The sequence below is a fragment of the Chironomus tepperi genome, unplaced genomic scaffold (assembly GCF_022539635.2).
Source record: "Chironomus tepperi strain 1889 unplaced genomic scaffold, CSIRO-AGI_Ctep_v1 contig_394, whole genome shotgun sequence".
NCBI classification, from domain to species: domain Eukaryota; kingdom Metazoa; phylum Arthropoda; class Insecta; order Diptera; family Chironomidae; genus Chironomus; species Chironomus tepperi.
Genome location: NW_027226516.1, coordinates 545,767 through 571,255, shown reverse-complemented (window position 1 = coordinate 571,255; position 25,489 = coordinate 545,767). Strand labels below are relative to the sequence as shown.

At 36.0% G+C, this 25,489-nt stretch overlaps 1 long non-coding RNA gene across 2 annotated transcripts; it reads right to left on the bottom strand.

Moving 5' to 3' along the window:
- Window positions 1-380: 380 nt before the first annotated feature.
- On the bottom strand, window positions 381-7,140 carry LOC139096533 (uncharacterized). 2 transcript variants are annotated; one of them, XR_011544987.1, is made up of 3 exons: window positions 7,063-7,140; window positions 1,046-1,098; window positions 381-974 (listed from the first exon to the last, which is right to left on the bottom strand). It is a non-coding gene; the product is annotated as an uncharacterized lncRNA (long non-coding RNA). The 2 variants fall into 2 exon arrangements; XR_011544986.1 differs by having other exon boundaries at window positions 381-1,098.
- Window positions 7,141-25,489: the final 18,349 nt, after the last annotated feature.

The following is a 25,489-nucleotide window of genomic DNA, read 5'->3' as shown; positions in this document are numbered from 1 at the left end:
TTTGAAGTATTATGTATTGGATACATTGACAAGACGTCTTTACATGTAAGCCGAAACACACATGTCATGGAAAAATCGGTAAATAGTGTCTCATAGTGTACCTCTGGCTTCCAGTTGCATTCTAAAAATGCAGCATCATGCTAGAAATACACTGAATTGAGGATACTATTTTCTGATTTTTCATGTCGTGTTATTATCGCAGAGATGTAGACTGAAAATAAGAAAGAGGGTTTTGGATTTTTTTCTCAAAAAACCTTAGGAAATTAGAGATTTTTTAAAGAGTTAGGGAGGTTTAACCCCTCAAACCCTCCTAAATACGGCCTTGGCCTTAATAATCCAAAATATAATTACTATAATGCTCAATAAAACACCAAAAAAAATTAATTTCTTTAATTTTATTTAAAACAATTTTAAACCCTCAATAATTACAAATTGTTGTTTACTATACATGATGGATATATGTGTCACACAGAAATTATGCAAACATTTTGGTCAATATTTTATTCATTCGAATTGACAATTAATTAGAATAAATTTTTAACTCAACCTAATTAAATTACATTTGCTGAAGGTTAGTGGAAATTTTTTTGCCTTACAAAACAGGCATTTTAATGCGAAAAAGTCAGCAATTGGTTGCCCCTCCACACACGTTTCCGATTTGTGCATTTACATGTGAGCGAATATGCGCTGATTTGCAACTGCACATGCACTTTCGCGTGCATTTATTCATTTTGTGCAATACAAATGCAAATCCGAACTTCATTGCAATTTTTTAATTCGCTAGCTGTTGATCGTGCCCAGTCATTTCATGTACGAACGCAGAACGAACATAAAGAGTAAAGAAAAATTCACCATTTTGCTGAAATGCTTCTCGAATCAGCCCAAAACATACATGGTTTAGCTATTTTATTATACATTCTTTTTCTGCGTTTCGCATATGTGAAGAAGAAGTCCAAATGCTGCACAAAAATGATCTTTTTTTTCGCTTAACACAGCGCAAAGTCAGAATAAATGACGAAACCTGTTTTTTGTATTTTTTGCTTACCTTCTTCTCGGTATTCTTGGCTCTTCTTATGCCTTCAGCCTCGCTATGTGTATCTATTTGAAAGTAATATAATAAAAAATAGCAAAGTAATAAAATAAAATAGGTAAGTGGGGAAGACACCGGAGGGGGTTGACTGGGGCGCATTTTATGGCGTGATTTATATGAAATTTATGAATATTTGGGAAACTTCGTCTATGATCCTGTGGAACGTAAACATGTAATAATTTTTAAATTTTGTACATCGATTTCAGGTGGGCATACATGCTGATTTAGTTAATTGTGTTTTTGAAATAAATATGATTTTTTAATTATTTTTTTAATTTAAAAATTTCCAATTTTATTTATTTAAATTAACAGTCTAAAGGTTTGTTCATAAATGATGTTCTAGTTGCTGATTTTTTTGACTGTAAATTGCGGTAATTGTTTGAGTTGCTAGGCTGAAAAGCACACAGCCTAAGAACAGTCAAAAATCCGACACCAGACCAACATAACTCCGGATCTAGGGTAGATTCGATTATATGCGGCTTCAAGATTCAATCATGTCGGTTTAAAACTGAATATTCGACCATTTCTGCGCCATGAGCTTTTCGGATAAGTGTGATATATTAGCTTAATCGAATTTAGGATATCGAGCCTTATTCATGAGATTCTGTCAGTATGATAGTAAGGTCTCTTTGACCGAGTGAATAAGCAACAGACTGGATATATGAATCACTGTTTTTTTGAGTCCATGAGTTCAATTCCTTTCATAAATCGAATCTCTCAATCGTTATTTAGAGCATTGTTAAAATGACTGGGATTCACAATATTACCTAAAGCAAACCCGAATACCAGAAGTCGACGAATTGATTCAAAATCTAGACTTAAATCGAATACAGCACCAAATTAGATTCAAATCGACCAACAAGAGATCAGATTTTTGATCAATTTGCTGAATTGTGGAATTTGAGCAGTCTGTTGCAAGCTTAGCAAAGACATTTCTTATCCGAAGGTAGAATCATTAGACATGCATAATTCCATTTTCCATAGCTCATGAGAAACTGGTTCAAAATTTGAAACAATTTTTAGATTTTCTGATAAATCAATCCCAGATCAATCAAAGCAATCCCAGAGTGAACAACTTGACATAATGTCTAGTTATTAATTAGATTTGTGATCGAGCAATGGCATTTCCTAAGCAACATTCCATAAAACTGGTCATCAGTCTGATCCCAAGTTCTAGTAACTGATGTCCGTTCCAGCAAATCCTCTTGTTGCACATAACATGATCTTGCATTAAAACTGCTTAATATTGACCATTTTGACCTAAACGAGCCCTTTTAGCAACTCAAAATATTTTTACAGCCTCCACCCAATCTGTCAAAATTCCCTCATTTATATTCCCAATATGGAAACGCACTGACAAAAAAAAATACATTCTAATGCTATGACTAAGAAAAATAGATACATCTACATGCCATAAAAATGATCTTAGAATACACATTCATCAGTGTTCTAAACCCAACTACATATATGGAGGTGGAAATGAATGCTAAATTAACTCAAAAGATGTTGATTTAAATCAATTTATTGCAATAATATTATTCAACTTAATAGACATGCTGAGTTGGATATAAAGACAAATACACATAATATATACGCACATGTGTGTGCGTTAAAAAGTAATACGATCAAAGTCACTTTTTATTCTTGTCATCTTGCTATGCTTGTTTGCTTGTGCCTGACTAAAGCCAACAAAAATTTATTATTCGATCTTTTTTTATTGTTTCATTCCATTAAAGACTGACTGAATAAAAAAAAAATGCCAAAATATCATTTCGAGCGATTGGCAATCAAGAAAAAAAAAGCAAGAGAATTAAATATGGTCTACAGGTGAAAACCAGCCTTAGCCCTTCACGCATAATGCGAATGTAAATGTAAAATAGAATTATATAAAACTATTTACAGGTAGATGCTGGTGATGAATATTAAAAGAAGTAGAAGTTTTATTCAATAGGAAATGAGTTCTTGATTGCTTTATAAAATATATAGCTTTATGTAAATTTGTGACGCATGTTTGGTTATTCCATGTAAATTTATATGCGAATGTAATCTTGTCATGTAACAAAAGATCGTTGAAGAATATCGAATGGAAATCACATCGTTTATGGTAAGAATTTATGAAGTTTTTTGTTGGAAATTTTTTGAATAAGTTAAAAAATGATGTAGTTTTGGGGACATTTTGTGTGATGTAAAAAATTGATATAAAATCCCTTTGTTCTGGAATTTTTGGTGGGAACTACAAAGGGCTGAGGTAAGAATAAATCAGAAATGAATATGTAAAGTTTTGGTTAGTCTCGACCTTCGGTGGTTTTTCAGAAATTAGCTAGTAAAATCCACAGTGCATGATTTTTTCGAATATTTCACTTTTTTTGGAAAGACACATCGTGAAAAAAAACCAAAAACTAGTGTACTCAGAACGCATTGTGACTCTTTAGTAGAATTAAGTGATACCGAGATCCACTCTATGATAGAATCACAATGGGACGGAGATACTTTGCAAGACACTATTTTCCGGGTTTTCAATGGAAAAATTCTAACATAAAATGAACATACTTATCAAATTGAGCATGCTCATAGATATACTCAATCGATATAAATCTATCCAACAGAAGGTATGCACTTGACATTTGGTAAGCTTCGGAGTCAGATTTCAACATCCATATTCTTACAATCGATATAATCGAGCCTATCCAATATTGTAAGCATAGCATGAGCATTCTTCTTGTCTGTCAGAAGTACCTTTCAGTTTTGCAGATAGGGACTGGATCTGCCTCAGATAGAGTTATTAAAATAAGAAAAACTAAGTGAAGATGATCGATTGAGATCCAAGGCCTCCATCCGATGGCGCCTAAAACTAACAAATCAATCGCTTGCTTTTTCATCTGCTAATCACTAATATAAAGTACAATTCTGTCTCTATCAACAGCCTCCTTCCAAGAATTCATTGATCATCCACGTGATCTTTTATCATCTACAAAGTCTGTAGCTTCAAAAGCTGCATGGTACAGAACAGTAATGATAGAATGTTAGCTTAAAATGCAACCAGAGAATTTATACAAACTAGATGACAGTGTCAGCAACAGAATCGGATGGAAAGCATTTAGTTGTAACCTAAATTATGCATAGAAGCATGGTTACAAAGAGGGAATGAAATTCGGATTTAGAGATCGTATTTAAGGAAGCATCTGAATGTCTTTTAATAACATGCCCAGCCAATCGAAGCTTCTTTCCTTTGTCCATTGAATCCAATCCATTTTAAAAACACATGACACTTAATAGTAATCAATTCAAAGTACATTCTAATTCAAACCCAGCAACTTATGCCATGTCTAAGTGCCAACCATCTAATTAAGGCGCTAATTTGAATCCATATAAAGCCAATCAAATACACTTAAATATAACTCGTTAATAGAAAATCAAAATATTTATATTATGCATAGATCTCAACGTGATATTACAACAGTCATAAAATGAGCAATCAAACTCGCAGTCGAGCGTTGTAAAATAAAAATTCAAGAAAAAAAAATCTGTATTTCTGTCTTTCGAAGACCTTTTTCAATGCCAAAATACTTAAAAAATGTTCATGTATGTATTTGAAAACATATGTGTGAACAGCACACAGCATATAAAAGCATGTGTGCGTATGTTCGGTGCGAATCATTATGCAATGCCCTTTTTTTCTATGGCGATCAGCTTCAATACAAGAAAAAAAATATTTTTATCAAGGGTCTGTTCACTAATTAGGTATCGCAATTAAGAAGAGGATGGGGAGGGGGTCAGAGGGGGTGCTGTGGGGGTCATATCTTAAGAAATGCAATTTTTTCACATACTTCATGGAGATTTCGGCCCGCTGAGAGGACAAGAAGGTCAAAAAAGCCCAATTTCCGGGTTACCTAACTGCTTAATGTCCCCCCAAGCAACAAACGAATTTTAAATATTTTTCTTCTCTTCTCATACAAAGTTGCAGATTTATTTTTTTGTGTATATGCTTTATTGAAATTTGTCAAGTAAACAGCATCATCAGCAGCTATGGTTTTTTTCCTTGACAGCTTCCATTAAATGCTGTCATTTGATGAATTAAATTAGCTCAATGATGATGACATTTAGATCGATATTGATTTCATATAAATACGCAGGGGTGGAGTCAGTCAGCCAGGCAGTCAGCCATTACTGCTGAACATTGAATTTATATGATTATGACCTTCAAATACTATTCAATGCAGCACAGATGAAAATGATAAATGATTATTAAAAATGCAGATTATCGATTTGGAATGCATTGAGTCAATTCCTGGTGTTTATGTTAATTTGAGCTTAGCTTCAAGGTTGAATGAATGAAGGGGAATTCTATCCTGTTTCAAATCGTTTTCTTATAAATATCGACACCTGTTTAAAGTTTTGCTAGATTATAAATTGCTTCAAAATTTTGATAACAAAATGACCTTTTCGTAAAAAATGTCCGGATCCTTGGCATATTCGAGACTGCAATTATCAAAAGTTATGAGTGATTTTATTCGCATTTTAAGCTGAAATAGAATTTTTATCTCATGAGAATTGTCACTTTTTATCTTATAAGATCAAATTTCCGACAACATCTTAAAATAGGCCAGAATATTTACTCTTTAAAATTTAAGATTTAATAATAAGTGAATCAGACTTTGATGGTTCTTAAAAGAGTTCGTGGTGGACCGAAGAACTCCTGGAAGAAAGCTGTCGATAGAGGCAGCATTGCATTTGGTATTGGCAATTGGCAAGCAGAAGTCGGCAATAAAAACAGCTTTAGGCGACATCTGAGGAAGGCCATGATTTGTTAGGCCATCGAAGTATGTAAGTAAGATAAAAAAAGGAAGAATTTTGACCTTTCAAAAACACAAATGGGCTAAAATGTGACACTAACTTGGTGTAAGATTCGGGTTCGGCTTAAATCCAGCCGAATGTCAGAGTCACGCCGACTTGAGGTACTGGTTTCTTGGTATACCACTATCAATACATTTAACCTTGCCCTTAACCTTAAGGAAAGCCTAAGATAGAGCATGATGTCGATTCATTTGGAGTCGAATTCGAGTCATTCGAGTTAATTTGATTTTTTTCAATTTATTTCGAAGTCTACTTCGAGCTCTACCCTAGGATATGCACCAAATGTAGGTTTAGGAGCAGATGTAAGTCTTGATGCCAACATTGTGATGGATTTTATGCCTCCATAGCAATTTACGCTATGTAGACCCATTTGAAAGATCCCTCAGACCTAAATATCTCAAAAATTCATCGAAGTCAAGACATCAGGAACTCACAGCAGCTGCGAAACAATTTCAAAATAAGAAGACGAACTATTAAATCCCATATAATGAAAACGTTATTTGTAAATGTCTACAAAATTTAATAGATCAACAAAATAGATCTAGTTGTTACTAACCATCCTTAACATCCTAGAAATCATAGAAAACTTGTCCATTTTAATAATTCTTAAGAAATACAGCATCACGAGTTGGATGACAAATATTTTAATTTAAAAATTTGCATTGATTAGCACATTTAGTATCCAAGACGTAAACTTGTTCTTTTTCTTAAGAAATGCTAGTTTGTTTACTATTTTTAGTTTAAATTAGCTGATGATGCATCGATGATTAGCATTTGACCGTTAATCAGACATATACCAGACCATACTTAATTCCTCCTTTGTTGAGCTTAACTTAACTTGCGCATATTTTAAGTCAAAACGTGATGAGAAAAAATGTCATAAAAAAGATCACTGCTGAATATTTTGAGTTGCTCCAAAAGAACTGCTGATTTTTATTACAAAACTCAATGACATTTCCAAATAAAAAGTTGTTGTTGTTTCTAAATGCTTTCCAGGCATTTCCTGTTCTTTATAAAAATTCATTTTATTTCTTCCTTCATTCAAATGCTCGACTCACAATCAACAATATTTGCTAAATATACGCAATCCACATACAGCCACACACAATTGTACGCACCAAAAAAATTTTCAAATTCTTCTTTTTTTATTTATTTACAACGCATATTCACATGCAAGTTCGTATTTCATGCGTTCGTTGAACGATGAAAAAGAGAGAGAAGAAACTGAACAGAAAAGTAAGAAGAAATGCCAACTGCGAAAATATTTACTCATTAAATACTCTCGATACAGCCCACGCAATTTTTTTATGCCTTTACGCACATTTTTCAAAAACTTTTTATATATTGGAAATACGCACACTTGCTGAGTATTTAATTCCACTTTTTAGTGTACTGTATTATATGATATGCAAGTGAATAATGAGCTGTAAGGTTTATTTACCTGTGCGTATTTCCATTCATGTGAATGAGAGAGAAAGAGTAAAAAAATTAATTTAAAAATTTTACAATTAAAAGTTTTCTTTTTGCTGTTCTACCTACGTGAATGGGAATACACCTTAGTATTTTAGATCGGTTGAGTTTGAGTCATGTGTGTTTACTTTAAATGGTATATCGAGTATCTTAAGGGACTTGATGAGTTCTTTGGATTTGGAGAATTTAATTTTTGTAGGATTCTTAATTGCTATCAACTTACTTACTTCGCTGGTTGCACAAATCAACTGTGAACCATGTCTACTCTTTGATGACGTCTGAAATTGGTTCTATCATTGGCTGACTGATGCAAGTTTTCAAAACCAAACATTACACTGTCTCTGTCAACAGCATCTGTTCAAATGGTCTTTGCGTTCCTTTCCATCCTTTTGCTAGCAAGCTATCCCGAATAGCACAATTCGCTTGTAAAGCACACGGCGTAAAAATGGCTGAAAATTAAATCAAATCAAACAGATTTGATCAAACTTGTCCTTTAATCAGATCATGTGCATTCAGTGTTGGTTATTGAGGTATGATGCAATTCAGATAATATGCACGAGGAGAACAGGCAACGATTAGTCGAGTAATTACTCTAGATTAGCCTAGCAATAAACTTGACATTTTATGGCAAATTAATCAAATGTCAAATTTATAACTGTAAATACAGTCGACAAATCACAGCTTATGATGCACTTGAAAGCATTATATTTGACTGCTAGGACTGGCTGAGTGAGCCGTGAGATCTCAGGAATCAGACGTCTTGATGGGCTCGGATTTGAAGCATCAGCTCCGTTATTAGTAGAAAAGACTCTAGAAAATTCTACCCGTGACTTAATAATTTTTATGACCGTTAAATGTCATCTTCTTTATCTTATCTGATCTTATCTAGAACAATGTCTCACAATCTCAGACACAATTCATATAGACTCAAAATATTCTCAAGATATTCTGATGCCTATGCAACTATGTCTCATAATTTCTTAATAATACGAAGCAAAATTCCGCAACATTGTAAGCTAAAACTCATTTAAAATTCTTGATTTATTTTCAATAATCCTATTAACGCAATGAAACGCAATAAAGCAGCGACATGCAAAGGCATCATCAGCACAAGAGAGAACAGAAAAAAAGCAGGAACAAGCATCATAAAAGGAAGCAAAAGAAGAATAGAAGACGACACTCACAGTGCCTCATAAAAAGGGGGAAAGAAGAGTTTCTTTCACGAAAGAATAAACATTATTTTTTTTTTTTTTTGAAATTTACATAAGAAAAGAACCTTGAGAAGAGAGTTTCAATGGAAATTGCCATAGTTATGGATTGTGTATATTCCATCTCATTTCTAATACATTCGCTGATGCTATTTTTTTGTTGATATTCAAGTAGGAACAAAAAAAATATATAAAATTCACTATTTCAGCAGTTTTTTGTGCGTAAAAGTTCTTTCAATCTCTTCTTATTCTTACCCATCGTCAATTTTTGGTGGATTTTGGTTTTGGTGTCTTTCGCTTATTTTTTCAAATTACTCTATTTTTTGCCTCGCTCCATTGTACACAATTTATAGTTATTATAGCTGAAAATGCAAATGTAGAGCATGAGAAAAACATTTCCTATTTATCGAAAAATCGTCTCATTCTCCTTACGATTATGAGAAATGACGATGATAGAAGTTGAGAAATTTTTTTGGAGAATTGTCAAGGAAATGGTTTGGGTTGTGAGTAGAAGGCGTATTTTTTGATGGAATTTAGACAATCATATTGCAGAATGTTTGTAACTTAATGCTTGGTTGACCTCCCATAAATGTCGTCTTTAGTTTTAATATCCAAGCTAGGCTAGACTCAGCTAGACCATGCTAGGCTCAGCTAGACTAAGCTAAGCTCAGCTAGCTAGACTAGGCTAGGCTCAGCTAGACTAGGCTAGGCTCAGCTAGACTAGGCTAGGCTCAGCTAGACTAGGCTAGGCTCAGCTAGACTAGGCTAGGCTCAGCTAGACTAGGCTAGACTAGGCTAGGCTCAGCTAGACTTGGTTAGGCTCAGCTAGACAGGGTTTAACTCAAGGCTGACTTGACTCTAGCTTGGGATTAGATTAAATGAAATACGTTCCCTTATCAGACTCACGCCGGCTTCGAGAAGGATTTTTCTACTTTTTCATTCTATTGTATTTAAGTTTATATCTGTAAAATCCAAATGCAGCGAACCACAATTGGTACCAGAAGCGCAATTTTGAGTCTAACCATTAATTCGACAACGTGCCACGTTATGGTCCTCAGGAAGCTTGGCCACCCATCAATGACATCCCAAACTATACCCACTTCCCTTCAAAACATCTTTCCAATCCTCCACCAAAAAAACATGCTAACAAAAAACAGAAAGAAATCTTTACGATTATGAAGTTCGATGTATTCAATGTTTCTTTTTATATAGTTCGACTGGTGCCTAGGAAATGAATGGATAAACTTGGCAAGAAAGAAAAAAAAGAAACTTTTCTTCTCACTCTTTCATAATCTTCTTTGTTACACATTTATTACATCATATTTGTTGGTCAAAAATTCTTGTTCATGACTTTGTATTGAGTTGTTATGGAATTAGTTGATGTTCGTAAATTTCATTAAAAGAATGAGGATGAGATGGGAGTTGACAGAACATTATTAGAGATTGCTTTGGTGGAATTGAGATGGGGGGTGGTTTGTAAGTGATGTTTAGATAGGAATTTGGACTAGTGATTGTTAAATAAGGTTCTGTGACACAATCCTATGTCATGACATGATTTCTGGTGTGTTACCTAATTTCTTAATATGTACAGGTGATCCTGGTGATCCGGGGGGTAGGAAAAAGAGGTTCTTGTAGCCAGCCGCCTCTCCTATGTAGACCAAATTCTTTAATTTTCCCAAACATCATTCCGTGTTTCTTGAGACACCGATAAGTCAACATATTAACAAAAAGTGACCTTGACGGCACCGACACAGCTGATTTCGACCCATTTTGACTGCAAAAATCGTATTGTGTTGCTAGGGACTTATTTATCGTATTGTACATGATCAGATCAATAAATTAAGACTCTAATTTAAGGGCCCTGACTGATTTCATTCTACAAACAATTCTGGCTATGTCTATTCGTACTGGAATTCGAAAAATCATTAGTAAATGACCCCATTAGTTGTTGTTTTGCAAAATATTTCAAAATTAATAAGTTTTTGAAGGGCCACAAGAATGTTGAGCTTTGTGAAAGTGCTTTATACTTGGCAAAATTAGGAATGTATAGCCCACAAATCAAAGGCTTGTTCTACAAACTTGAATAATTTTCATCAACAAATTCCATTACATCTCCTCTAATATCATCCAATTCCACCTAAATTACATCCATACAAACATCCGCAACAATTATAGCAAAATATCTCCACAAGACACAACATTAGGGCGGCTATCTGCTGTATTTTTGCCGGGACGCTGCTGTACTTTTCAACCTTGCTGCTGTGTCCCGTCAAAACCTCAAAATGTCCCGATTTTGCAAGAATTCGAAAACTCCAGTGTCCCGATATTTGGCGAAAATCCTCTGGCCACCCTCATCATAGTCAATCCATTAAAATCAGCTAATTTAGACCTCTATCGCATTTATAAACCCATAAAAATTGAATGTCTATTCCGTCTTTCAAACAAATTCTTTAAATATTAGCCCTTATTCAAAAGCACAAAAAATGAACCTTAATTAATCATCTTCAATCGACCGGTGTACTGCTTCATAATCATAATCATCATTTCTGACCTTTACAAATGGTTTAAGGAACAACAACGTTGAATCTCACAATTCACAGTGAATAAGAAACATAATAACAATTTACACCAATTTGTTCGTCTAAATTTGCCGTGTTTATTGTTTGTAACTTTGTTTTTTAGCGCATTTGTCGAAACAAAAAACACAGAAAAATGCTGTACGAAATAAAAAAAAAATCATAAATAAATACATGTACTTAGTGTAATAAAAATAATATGATTCTATATATGCGATTAAAGGGCAAATTTAAGCACTTATGTTACAAAACATCACGTTTAGTACCCGAGTGACATAACATAATGAAGGTTACGCAAATGGGGAATGCAGAAGGTGGCAACATTCTTGGAATGGGCCAAAAGAGCCCATTGACGTAAGGTCCACACCTGTGCAAGAGGTCTTCGGCTGCAACTTATAGATATGACCATCGGCCGCAACCTATAGAAGAGACTATAGGTTGTATCCGACAATTTCCAAAAGGACCCTTCGGCGGAAGACGGGAACCTCCCCAAGAGTTCACCTGCAGAAAGTTTACTGATAAACGACTTAATCCAGATTTTGCCAATTTTGGGCTTCACGGTGAAATTTTTAAGCCTTTTACCTACTAACTTTACTATTCATACAGATCAGTTGTGATCCATGACCTCCCACAGGTGTCACATAAAGCTGGGTCTATCTCTGGCTCTATCGCTGACTTCTACTTGCCAATTTCCAATGCCAAGTGCAACACTATCTCTATCAACAGCCATCTTTCAAAAGTTCTTCGGTTGTCCACGACCATATCTATATTTAGCATCGATATGGACCCTAACAGCCAAAAGACAGCAAAAGACCCCTTACAGCTTAAAGGATCCTTAATTGCCTAAAGTACCCCTAACAGCCCAAAAGAACCCCTAACAGGCTAAGAGAGTGATTTCATGGTTCAGAAAGACCACTACGGTACCTAAAAGCGGTTTCTTTGCCTGAGGACATCACAATGAGTCGGCATCCATTTGAGCTTTATAAGAGCCTCAAAAGCTCCATCGCGGCACCTTTTTCATATGTATCACTCGGAACTTTATTTTCAACAGCGTCATCAGAAGGAAATATCAACTTTTTTTTTTAATGGTAAATGTAGAAAATAATAAAGTTGTTTACTGGAAATTTCAAACTTTTTGAAACGTAACAGAATTGATAACATGGATGGTGATTCTTTTGTATGACTATAGGCCTTTGAGGTAGCTTTTGATGTGAATTGATAAGTTAATAATAAACAAAATTTCGCAGTAAATTTGTGGGTTGTTAAGGGATGTTGGTAAATAGATTTAACCATGAAGAATGGTGGATACTTACATGAAGTATTTAAAAGATTGGTTAGTGCTTAAATTGTTAAACTATTTGGATCAGTCAGATTGGACCCGATTAGATTCCAATTTTGTTATTTATGCATGGCTGAAGTTCCAAAGAAGAAGGAATCTTGGAGGAATCCATACTTACTTACTTACTGCAACCATGTTCCTATGTGGAGCTTAGGTTACAAAAGATGGCTTTCCATCTGACACTGTTTCTGGCTCTGTCACCTAGAAGAATCCATAATATAGAGTCTAAGCTTCGTGGGGTTTCCAAATGGCTGCTAAATGCAACCTTGTGGTCCAGTACAAACATTTGGACTAGAATGATGCTGACCGAAGAAAGGACTTTCATAATTGAAAATACGCTTTCGTCAGTAAATTTTCCAAACAGCACACTGAGGCTATTTTGGTTCCACATCATCAAAATTGGCTTAAACAGCCCTAACGATGCAATCAGAAGTCCTCACGATATTTCAAAAATTTGTCGATCTCTCGACAACGTGCCCTAATGACTATGATGTACTGTTTTAGATCTTAACTTGTGCAAAGCATGTAGCATAGATTAAGATTCCAAATCCTCTATTAATTCCTACTTCCACTCTGAATTGAAACATCCATGATTTATGAACAATCCATGAAATTAAAGGATGTTTCAAAATACACAAAAAGTCATAAAATTTGAATTGAAAATAAATAGTGCGCATAGAAGCTAATAAGCAACAATTTTTATAGTCTTGAATGAAAACCAATGAAACTTGTTTTCAGGAATATAAAGCAGCATATCAACTAAAGTCAAAAGCACATTAAATTCAAAAATTTATAAAAAAAACACATAAAATTCAAATTATAAAAACTTTTTGTGACATTTCTATAGCCTTGCAATTTCAATGATAAAACAGCATTTGCCATTTAATAATAGTCGCACATACAAAAAAAAATTAGATAAAAAAAGCTTTTTTTTGTGTAATTTTTTTATTGCCTCGTGCTTCCGAATTGAATTTACAGTACAGCTCAGGCAAACCAACATACATACAATATTTTCAATGTCAATCGTTTAAAATATACATTGCATAATGATGAGGTCATGGAGTCGCAATTGCGGATGAGCATGTGACTTTGTATTATTATAATGAACTAATGCCAGTTAAGTTTATCAAAAAATTTTGTGTATATGCTGCTGAAAATTAATAGTTAACGCACAAGGCTGTTATTGCATGATAATTGAATGAATCGGAAAAAGAACGTTGACTTGAAAGATTTTTGGCGCCTGTAAAAGCTCTTTCACTTTGAGTTCATTTCCTCTTTTTGAATGGATGTTGGGGAAATTTTGTCAGAATTGATGATTTTGAGTTGGAAATCGAGTTTGAATTTTTGAATTTGGATGAATTTATATTGCTGACTAGACGGGATTTCTTGGAAGGAGACTGTTGAGAGAGACAATATAACTCTTGGTATTGGCAATTGACAAAGGGCAGCAAGCGATAGATTCAGTTTTAGACGTCAACCGAAAGAGGTCATGGATCTTAAATGATAAAATTTATTTCTAGAAAATTTAGCTTTGATTCTTCTAAATGATCGGATTCCTAAAAGACTGACTTGTAAGATCCAGCAACGAGTATGGGAATAGTTCAGACCCGGAGTGCACATGGGCTTCAATTAGTCGGTCGTATGTCCAGTAACAAACTAACGAACGAATGTCACGTTATTAATTAGACTTACGACCGACTAATCGCAGCCTGTTCTACTCTTGGACGTTAGTACAAACCAAAAACTAGTAAGCTGAATTCGGCTTGACTCTCTCAACAGAACTTGACGGAACACAATTTGAACCGATGAGTAAAGATATAAATTATGCCTAAAAACTGCAAAATTGTACAATTTTTCAGATAAGTATCAGAGTATGCTTGCATTTCCTGCATTATAGATGTGAAATCATGCAATTTTCGACTATAACGTATAGTTCCTCTAGTACTGCAGGCTTGCGATTTTTCTCTGCAGTCCTGGAATTTTGGACAAACCCCAAGAATTTTGGATAGTCATTTTTGATAGCCATGTTCTGAATTGTTCACCTTTCTTCCAAATTTTCCCAACAAAAATCCATCAACTCCAAAAAATCCACACAATTTCCTCACAAGAGCTCCTTCTCAAAACAATTTTTAGTTTGTTGAATATTCATCTTAATGGTGGCGGCAGAGTAGTTTCTTGTAACGATGAGAAGACTCCTTTATTGCCACAAAAAAAAGGCTCACACAGGCAATAAACTCGGTAAAAGAAAGTCATAGAAATGAAAATAATTTGAAAAGTTTTCGACTTTTTTTTCATCTTACTAGTAAGAAACTACCCAGAATGATAATCAGCGAGAGAAGAATGATGAAAAATGTGGAAATTTCAAGCACTATAGAGCATCATAGAGAGCACATTCATTGAATTGATTGATTTTCAAAGTTGGATCATTTGCGTTAGTTTTTCTTGTGAGTTTGGATATGTGTTTTTTGTGTGTGGATAGTTGTGGGGTTGTGTGTGAAAGTTTTGGAATGAAGAATGAGTTGGAGTGTTGCAGGAATAGCTACTTAGGATTAAGATGAGTCGTTAATGGCGAGAATTTGAATAATCTGCCACATTCTATTCTTAGATTATGCCTTAATGTAAGGTTATGAGCATTTTTCCAAAGAACTCATTGAAGGAAGCAGTCGATAGAGACAATGTTGCACTTGGAATTGGGAATTGGCATGCGGTAGTCAGCAATAGAGTGGATTTTAGGCGACATCCATGGGATGGCCATGGATCACAATTGATCTGTACTAGGGATTCCAGAATTCCCGTCTTCGTGAAATTTCGGGAATCGGGAATTCCCGAGAAATTTCCCGTTTTTGGAAACTCTTATCTGTACAGTTAGCGAAGTAAATAAGTAGGTAAGATGCCACTTTGTTCAATATCCTGCTTGTAGGAATCGAATCCATCTGCTCACAAGTCAGAGATACAGAAATCCGGTCTGGTTTCTAATCACTCGGCCACAGAGGCCTTACTCATCTGTGCCAATACCTCTGACAGATTCGCCTACATATGACTCTTACTTACTTACTTCGCTGGTCGTGCAGATCAAGTGTGATCCTCAGTCGGCTCCTGAAGCTGGCTCTATCGCTGGCTACCGCTTTCCAATTACTAATTCCAAGTGTGACACTAACTCTATGTATATGACTCGATCCCCCAAATTCCACTCCCCTCGGACAGTCTACACTTAGCTCCCAATTTGCTGCATACTTTTTGACACAATTCATTCAATTCTTCAACTCATTTCCATTCAAACAAGCCATTAAGTTATGCAGCCCAAAAATATTTATACAACGCAGTCGGCAACTACTGTTTCGGTCAACAGTATTGACCCATTATCCTTGAAACGCTTAATTTTATTGTTCTGTATTATAATACAAAGCTTTTTGTGACGATCATCGCTGATTGAAAAAAAAAAGCCACTAAAATCGTTCGCACATTTTTAACACACACATGTGTGTATGCGGAATTGAATCACAGCTGGTTGTTTTTTTTTATTTCAGTACAAAAGCTGTGAACCAGCACATTTGCAACAGTCAATTTGTATTGTTGCTTAATAACTTTTTTAACAGCAATAACTTAACAAAGAATAAAAATAATCATTTGATAAAATTGAATAATGTGTGGACACCCTGGTGGATATTTTTTGTGGAATTGTCGTTAGATTGGGAGTTTTTATGGGTGGGCTAGGAACAGGTGTCTTTGCAGAGGGATTCAGGAGGCGTTCAGGAGGCGTTCAGGGGAAAAAGGTGGTTCGGTGGTCTAATCCCTCTGCCTTTTTTTGGAAAAAATTCAAAATTTGCTGGGGATTTTCATGAAAAAGTTCCAAAACCCATTCCTGCTCAATAAGCTACTGAGTGGCGTCACTGACTTTGAAATTTAATAAAGTGAGACTAGCTCAGTGGGAACTGCTCAGTAATTCTTTGGTCAACATAGCAAATGCCTTTATCGGGGCATACCATAGAAGTACCCTAGGGGTCCTGATAGGGCATATATATGTGAAGGGCATGTGTATTGTGATTTAAACCAATAGTATTGCTTATTGTAATCATGTTCCCATGTAGAGCTTAGGTAGAATGTCCATATTCAAGCGGTATAATGTGGCGGATCATTTCAATTGGTTGAAATCAGCCATCACGGTGCCAGTAAGGAAACTTCATGTTTAACCAATGTTACGGCGACAAGTTGGTGTCCTAGCAATCACGCTAAGCTGCTAGATTCAAATCTTTTCGAAAATTTAGCGGTTTTTTTTATAGTGGAAGGTGTGTTGAAATTCCAAGAAAAGCATCCGATTCGGGAAATTTCTAGGTTTATGAAATTGGCTGTTGCTAATTCTGTCACCTAGTTTATACAAATTATACTAGCTTAGGCTTGAGGTACTCCTTGAATTTGCCCTAAAATGTAAATTCATTCAAACAATTACTAAGCATTTCAGCCAAACAGTCACCCTAAGGAATGCGCCTAGGAATATTTTTACACACAACGCGATATTCATTTTTAAAATCCACCAAAAATATTATTTAATGGACAATGATTGTAAATGAAACAAAAATAATAATTTATATTAAATAATAATTCAAATTTATTTCTTCTTGTTGCTATTGTCAATTATTCAATCACGTACATGAATTAGGTAATGAAATTTTGATTGTTTCTTTTTTGTCTTGTGTGCTGCTTTTCAGCAACAAATGAAATATGAATTTGAATTCGATTATGGGATTTTGATAAGAATTTAATGTAAATGCCAAGTAAATGCAGATTTTAGATTGAAATTTTCGTGGGAAATTATGATGAGAATAAGAGAGTTTATAAAGAACTGAAATGACACGGGTAACAAATAGACGTCGTTCTTTTATTTTATCTATTATTGAACGGGTTGAGGGATCTAATGCAGAATAGGAGTAAGTGAATTTTATATAGAGTGTCTGACCACGTTTTCAATAGAATCATATATAACCTCTTGTTACGCTCCTGATCTAATGTAATTTGATACTTATTGCGCTCACATTTGGATTCACTGTTTTAAAACACGGGAAAGAGAATGTTTTTCAACTGACACTATTTAGTAGCATGCTGCTTATGACTCACTAGCGATCGGTGCGTAACCAAGAATGTGCTGATAGAAGAGCTCAAAGTCGTCTTGAATGTCATATAGAGTGATGCAAAATACGAAGCTGATCTCGAGCTCTGGTTGAAAGAGTATGGGGAGGAGAGTTTAGGCAAATTATGGAAATTTTTCCAAAAATGGGCAATGAACCCAAACACTCTTCCCCGCTGAATTCGTCTGTTACTTCCTTACTTCGCTAACAGTACAGATCAACTTTTATACATTGCTTCGCTATCAATGGGTCTCGCATTCTTGACCAACGCAACCTGTATTAACTAGAGCCTCGTTTGACTTTGTCTCACTATGTGGCTTGGTAGACGGTCTCCACCGCGTGACTGCATATGTTCCACATTCGTACACCTTACGAAGACCCAAACGTCTCTGACTAGGAAATTCATTCATACAAGAACAGTTGTATGCAACTTATTATGTGGCATGGCACATCTTAGTGGTAAGCCACGACAGAAGCTGCACTTGGCATTCAGTTCATGTCATTTGTAGCACAGCTCACAGATTGCCCACAACTGTACAAGAACAATATTCAAAATTACCCTAACAAGCAAAGAGACCCCTTTTAGGATTCGTAATGACACCATAACAGCATAATATTTACCTGTTAGGGTTAGCTGAATTCTTCGAAGACTAGCAACAAACTGCACAACAATCTAGATACAGCAAATATCAAAAATACGTCTTTTTAGCATGATTTACAACATGATAGACAACCGATGCCAATTTCACATTCAAAATAATATTAAAATATGTCTAATATTTCACATTTTTATCCGCATGATTGAGCATAAAATTGTTGTCTATTCCTCATCATTCTCACCATACAACAGCAATACATTCCCACATAAATAACATTTTTGCATGTTCTCCCTCAATTACAATTTTGTGTGCAATTGTTTTGGATATAAAAATTATTTTTTATAGATTCCGTCATTAGTCACCGAGAATTAACTGTGTACATTACAGTTCTTGGGTCAATTTTGTGTACACAAAGGAAAAATTGCATAATCCAATAAGCAATTAAAATTGCTAATTAACTCAAAATTTTATGGAATTGCTTTTTTTCAACTTCTTGGTACGCGCATTATTTCCACAGAATTTTGTGTGTGTATTTATATTTCATGAAATATTTTTTATTTTGATTGTCCTCAACGTGATATTGAACTTGATGTTATTTTTTTTACAGCACCAAAAAATATCTACACAAGCATTTCCGACTCACAAACTAGAATTTGCTTTTTTCTCGCTATTCACCCGAGTGTACAAAGAGCACGCTAAGAGCATGCTCAAATTTTCGCTGAGCACGCTAGTGTGAGCATGCTCTTTCATACAAAACCTGATGTCACTACTTTACGCTTCTGAGCACGCTCAGAGAGCATGCTCTTTTAACGTGCTCAGAGCACATCGTGAGCATGCTCTAGAATGTGGTGTGACATGAGACATTTTTTGAAAAGTATCATGTGACATAAAGTTGAGCATGCTCAGAGCATACTTAGGAGCATGCTCAATGAGCATACTCAAGAGCACACTCATTGAGTATGCTCTAGAGCGTGCTCACTAAGCATGCATAAATATGCAAAATTTAAAAAAAATTAATTAATTTTCACTTATGGAAGAAGAGAGAGAATGTACTTTTTTAATCATATAATATTAGTTCTATTAGAAAATGTGTTTGTAATAAATTCTGTTTAATTAACAATCTGAAAAAATCAAAGTTAGAAAATTTCGCTTTTACCTGGATTCGAACCTGAGACCGCTTCGTTGCTATATGAGACCATCGCCTTAACCATTACGCCACCGCTGTATTTTACCTAATAATTTATATTTGGCAAAAACCATATATAAATGTTATGTATTTTACTGATTAATTTTAAAAGTTTTTTGGTTATTTTTTTCAGTGTTTCACTGTATTTTCAGATGGATAATTTTCATAGATTTTTCAAAGATTTTCCACATTTTCTTGTTGTGCTCAGGATGTGCTCTTGAGCATGCTCAACGATGTGCTCAGGTGAGCATGTTAAAATTTCATAAACTACATTTCCACGCTGTGCTCAGGATGTGCTCTTGAGCATGCTCAACGATGTGCTCAGGTGAGCATGTTAAAATTTCATAAACCACATTTTCACGTTGTGCTCAGGATGTGCTCTAGAGCATGCTCAACGATGTGCTCAGGTGAGCATGTTAAAATTTCATAAACTACATTTCCACGCTGTGCTCAGGATGTGCTCTTGAGCATGCTCAACGATGTGCTCAGGTGAGCATGTTAAAATTTCATAAACCACATTTTCACGTTGTGCTCAGGATGTGCTCTAGAGCATGCTCAACGATGTGCTCAGGTGAGCATGTTAAAATTTCATAAACTACATTTCCACGCTGTGCTCAGGATGTGCTCTTGAGCATGCTCAACGATGTGCTCAGGTGAGCATGTTAAAATTTCATAAACCACATTTTCACGTTGTGCTCAGGATGTGCTCTAGAGCATGCTCAACGATGTGCTCAGGTGAGCATGTTAAAATTTCATAAACTACATTTCCACGCTGTGCTCAGGATGTGCTCTTGAGCATGCTCAACGATGTGCTCAGGTGAGCATGTTAAAATTTCATAAACCACATTTCCACGTTGTGCTCAAGATGTGCTCTTGAGCATGCTCAACGATGTGCTCAGGTGAGCATGCTGAAATTTCATTAACCACATTTTCTCGTTGTGCTCAGGATGTGCTCTTGAGCATGCTCAACGATGTGCTCAGGTGAGCATGATGAAATTTCATTAACCACATTTTCTCGTTGTGCTCAGGATGTGCTCTTGAGCATGCTCAACGATGTGCTCAGGCGAGCATGTTAAAATAAAATGTGTCATAATACACGAGCATGCTCAAGATATGCTCAGGAGCATGCTCAAGAGTATGCTCAGATGAGCATGCTAATATTTAAAATGCCATTTTGCATGAGCATGCTTTAGATGTGCTCAAGAGCATACTCAATAGTGTGCTCAGGTGAGCACATCAAAATTTTGATTTTGAGTATGCTCATGAGCATGCTCAGGTGAACGTGCTCACCTGAGCACGCTCAAAAAAATTTTTTATTTTTCGAGAGCACGTTCAGAGTGTGCTCATGAACGTGCTCAGTTGAGCATGCTATGGTGAGCACGTAAAACGATGAATTTGAGCATGCTCAGAAGCGTGCTCACAAAACTGAGCACGCTCTTTGTATACTCGGGTCATTCACAGAGTTCACCTTTGTTGGATACAAAAACGCAGGTTGTTATTTTGACCAAAATAGCGAAAAAGTGAAGAAAATAAAGATAGAAAAAAAACTTTTTAAAAAAAACGCTTTTACCTTAAAAAACAAAATGATCCAAAAACATAAGTGTTAAAAAATGCTCTAAAAAGGAGAAAATAAAATAAATCTACGCTTTATAAAATTTGGAAATATAAATATTTCTTGAGAAAACCAGAAATGTAACTCAAAAATTTTCCCAAAATATAGCAATGTAGTACAAGAACTCAACGACTAAAAAAGCGTGGGGCGGTCAAATCACAAACTTAAGAACTAAATTAATCTTTCGTTTACGCCCCACGCTTTTTTAGTCGTTGAGTTCTTGTACTACATTGCTATATTTTGGGAAAATTTTTGAGTTACATTTCTGGTTTTCTCAAGAAATATTTATATTTCCAAATTTTATAAAGCGTAGATTTATTTTATTTTCTCCTTTTTAGAGCATTTTTTAACACTTATGTTTTTGGATCATTTTGTTTTTTAAGGTAAAAGCGTTTTTTTTAAAAAGTTTTTTTAAGGTTTATTATTTACTTCTTTTTAGATCGCTTTGTTTTTAGTCTTAAGAATCAAGTATTTTTTCGCAAGTTTTTTTTACATCTGTTTTGGTTTTTTTAAAAAAGCGTTTTTTTTAAAAAGTCTTTTTTAATTTATTTTATTTACTTCTTTTTAGTCAAATCACTAAATAGTTTATTTTAATCGATTTTTGGAATGATTGTTGATATAGATTACAGGTGTTGTCGGACTGTTCATAGATCACAGGGGTTGTCGGATCTCGCTTCGCTCGTCCGACTGTTCATGGATCACAGGGGTATTAGTTGTGGGAAAATTTTCACGCCTTCACTCGCTTCGCTCCGTTCAGGTCGCAAAAATTTGTGAGCTTCGCTCAACCAAGTCCGAACTTCGTTCGAACTAATTAAATTCGAGCTTCGCTCGGATCACAGGCGTCGTCGGATTTCGCTTCGCTCGTCCGACTGTTCATAGATCACAGGGGTTGTCGGATCTCGCTTCGCTCGTCCGACTGTTCATGGATCATAGGGGTATTAGTTGTGGGAAAATTTTCACGCCTTCACTCGCTTCGCTCCGTTCAGGTCGCAAAAATTTGTGAGCTTCGCTCAACCAAGTCCGAACTTCGTTCGAACTAATTAAATTCGAGCTTCGCTCGGATCACAGGCGTCGTCGGATTTCGCTTCGCTCGTCCGACTGTTCATAGATCACAGGGGTTGTCGGATCTCGCTTCGCTCGTCCGACTGTTCATGGATCATAGGGGTATTAGTTGTGGGAAAATTTTCACGCCTTCACTCGCTTCGCTCCGTTCAGGTCGCAAAAATTTGTGAGCTTCGCTCAACCAAGTCCGAACTTCGTTCGAACTAATTAATTTCGAGCTTCGCTCGGATCACAGGCGTCGTCGGATTTCGCTTCGCTCGTCCGACTGTTCATAGATCACAGGGGTTGTCGGATCTCGCTTCGCTCGTCCGACTGTTCATGGATCATAGGGGTATTAGTTGTGGGAAAATTTTCACGCCTTCACTCGCTTCGCTCCGTTCAGGTCGCAAAATTTGTGAGCTTCGCTCAACCAAGTCCGAACTTCGTTCGAACTAATTAAATTCGAGCTTCGCTCGGATCACAGGCGTCGTCGGATTTCGCTTCGCTCGTCCGACTGTTCATAGATCACAGGGGTTGTCGGATCTCGCTTCGCTCGTCCGACTGTTCATGGATCACAGGGGTATTAGTTGTGGGAAAATTTTCACGCCTTCACTCGCTTCGCTCCGTTCAGGTCGCAAAATTTGTGAGCTTCGCTCAACCAAGTCCGAACTTCGTTCGAACTAATTAAATTCGAGCTTCGCTCGGATCACAGGCGTCGTCGGATTTCGCTTCGCTCGTCCGACTGTTCATAGATCACAGGGGTTGTCGGATCTCGCTTCGCTCGTCCGACTGTTCATGGATCACAGGGGTATTAGTTGTGGGAAAATTTTCACGCCTTCACTCGCTTCGCTCCGTTCAGGTCGCAAAAATATATGACCTTCGCTCAACCAAGTCCGAGCTACGTTCGAACTGCTTATGTTTGAGCTATGCTCTCCAATTCGCTTCGCTTCGTTCGCCTGACTTTTATTAGGTCACAGGAGTGTCGGACTCCACTTCGCTTCGCTTCGTTCGCCCGACAATTATTAGGTCACAGGAGTGTCGGACTCCACTTCGCTTCGCTTCGTTCGCCCGACAATTATTAGGTCACAGGAGTGTCGGACTCCACTTCGCTTCGCTTCGTTCGCCCGACTTTTATTAGGTCACAGTAGTGTCGGACTCCACTTCGCTTCGCTTCGTTCACCCGACTGCTATTAGGTCAAAGTAGTGTCGGACTCCACTTCGCTTCGCTTCGTTCGCCCGACTGCTATTAGGTCACATTAGTGTCGGACTCCACTTCGCTTCGCTTCGTTCGCCCGACTGCTATTAGGTCACCGTAGTGTCGGACTCCACTTCGCTTCGCTTCGTTCGCCCGACTGCTATTAGGTCACCGTAGTGTCGGACTCCACTTCGCTCCGCTTCGTTCGCCCGACTGTTATTAGGTCACAGCAGTGTCGGACTCCACTTCGCTTCACTGTTTATAGATCACAGAGGTATTAAATGTGCGAAAATTTTTACGACTACACTCGCTTCGCTCCATTCAGTTCGTAAAAATTTGTGAGCTTCGCTTAATCAAGTCCAGACTACGTTCGAACTATGAATTTTCGAGCTTCGCTCGAACTCGAATTCAGATCATGACGACATATTTTAGTTTATGTGAAGTCTATAGATCAACAAGTAACTTATGAAGATAAAGTTAGTGTAAGACATGAACATCGCTGGAAAGAAAAAGATTTTTGATCTCATAAAATTTTGAAATTTTCTACTAAAACCCCACAACTTACTGTCTTTTAGTCTTGTGAAGTGTAGTCAAATTTGTATTGAAACCTTACAACAGTCTTTTTTTGCAACGCAAGATCATTTACATGCAGTATAACAAGATCCAGTAACATCCAGGATCAAACACATGCAATTTAACAAGATCCAGTAACATCCAGGATCAAATACATGCAGTATAACAAGATCCAGTAACATCCAGGATCATATACATGCAGTATAACAAGTTCCAGTAACATCCAGGATCATAAACATGCAGTATATCAAGATCCAGCAACATCCAGGATCATATACATGCAGTATAACAAGATCCAGTAAGATCCAGAATCATATACATGCAGTATAACAAGATCCAGTAACATCCAGGATTATATACATGCAGTATATCAAGATCCAGTAACATCCAGGATCATATACATGCAATTTAACAAGATCCAGTAACATCCAGGATCATATACATGCAGTATATCAAGATCCAGTAACATCCAGGATTATATACATGCAGTATATCAAGATCCAGTAACATCCAGAATCATATACATGCAGTATAACAAGATCCAGTAACATCCAGGATTATATACATGCAGTATATCAAGATCCAGTAACATCCAGGATCATATACATGCAATATATCAAGATCCAGTAACACCAAGAACCATTTTTATACAATATTTCAAGATCCAATAACGATTGTTTGAGATTCAAACTGTAACGGTTTTTTGAATTTTGAATTTTTAATAGGAATATCCGTGAGAAAATTACTTATGATTTATTTTCTCTTTCAAAAATATCTTAAAAAGAGATGAATTGTACTTTAACTAATGCTTGGTATTATAAATCAATGCGCAATGAACTATAAAAACTGGTTTTCAGCTTTATTATTAGTCTAGTTCATGCAAATTAAAAATATGCATCATTAACTTTGGATTTTTTCCCATATAAAATGTTATTATATTAATTAAAGCATAATTAAGCATTTTTGTGACACAGAAATGCGAAAATATTGTATTGTCATCGGGAATACACACGTAAAAAAAATTTGAGTTCAATTAGAGCAGTAGAAGTGGTCGAAAAATCGATCGCAAGATTTGATCATGACCAACCAACCAACAGAGCAACTCCATAAAAAGCGTTTAAAAATAGTTTTGAAAGGGGTAAGTAAAAGAACTGAAATAGTGTAAATAAAACGCAGTTATTAGGCGACGAGGGTGCATTTTTCCAAAATGCTTTGAAGGGTTGACCGTCAAATGCCTATTTATTGAACACTGCTTTATACCCCTTCACCGTAATGTTTTGCATGAAAGTCTTGAAATAAAATTTGCACTCCGCAAATCCTCTTTTCTAAGCTTTACGTAATTTTCGAACGTTTCATAAAAAATACAGATTAATCCTTAAACTAGGAGATCGTATCAGACGATGAATAGACTATTCCTATCAGGACAAGTAAGTAAATTACTTATGCTGCTTTAAGATGACGTCTAGTGAAGTTCATATCGGCTTTTTACTGACTATAAAATAGATTGTAAGCCAAATCTAAGCACATAACAGAGCAGGAGGTTTAAGCTGAGTTAGGTCATCAAGAACTCGATTATATTTGGCAATGCATTTGCAAAAGTCTTCAATCACTCATTATTGAAGT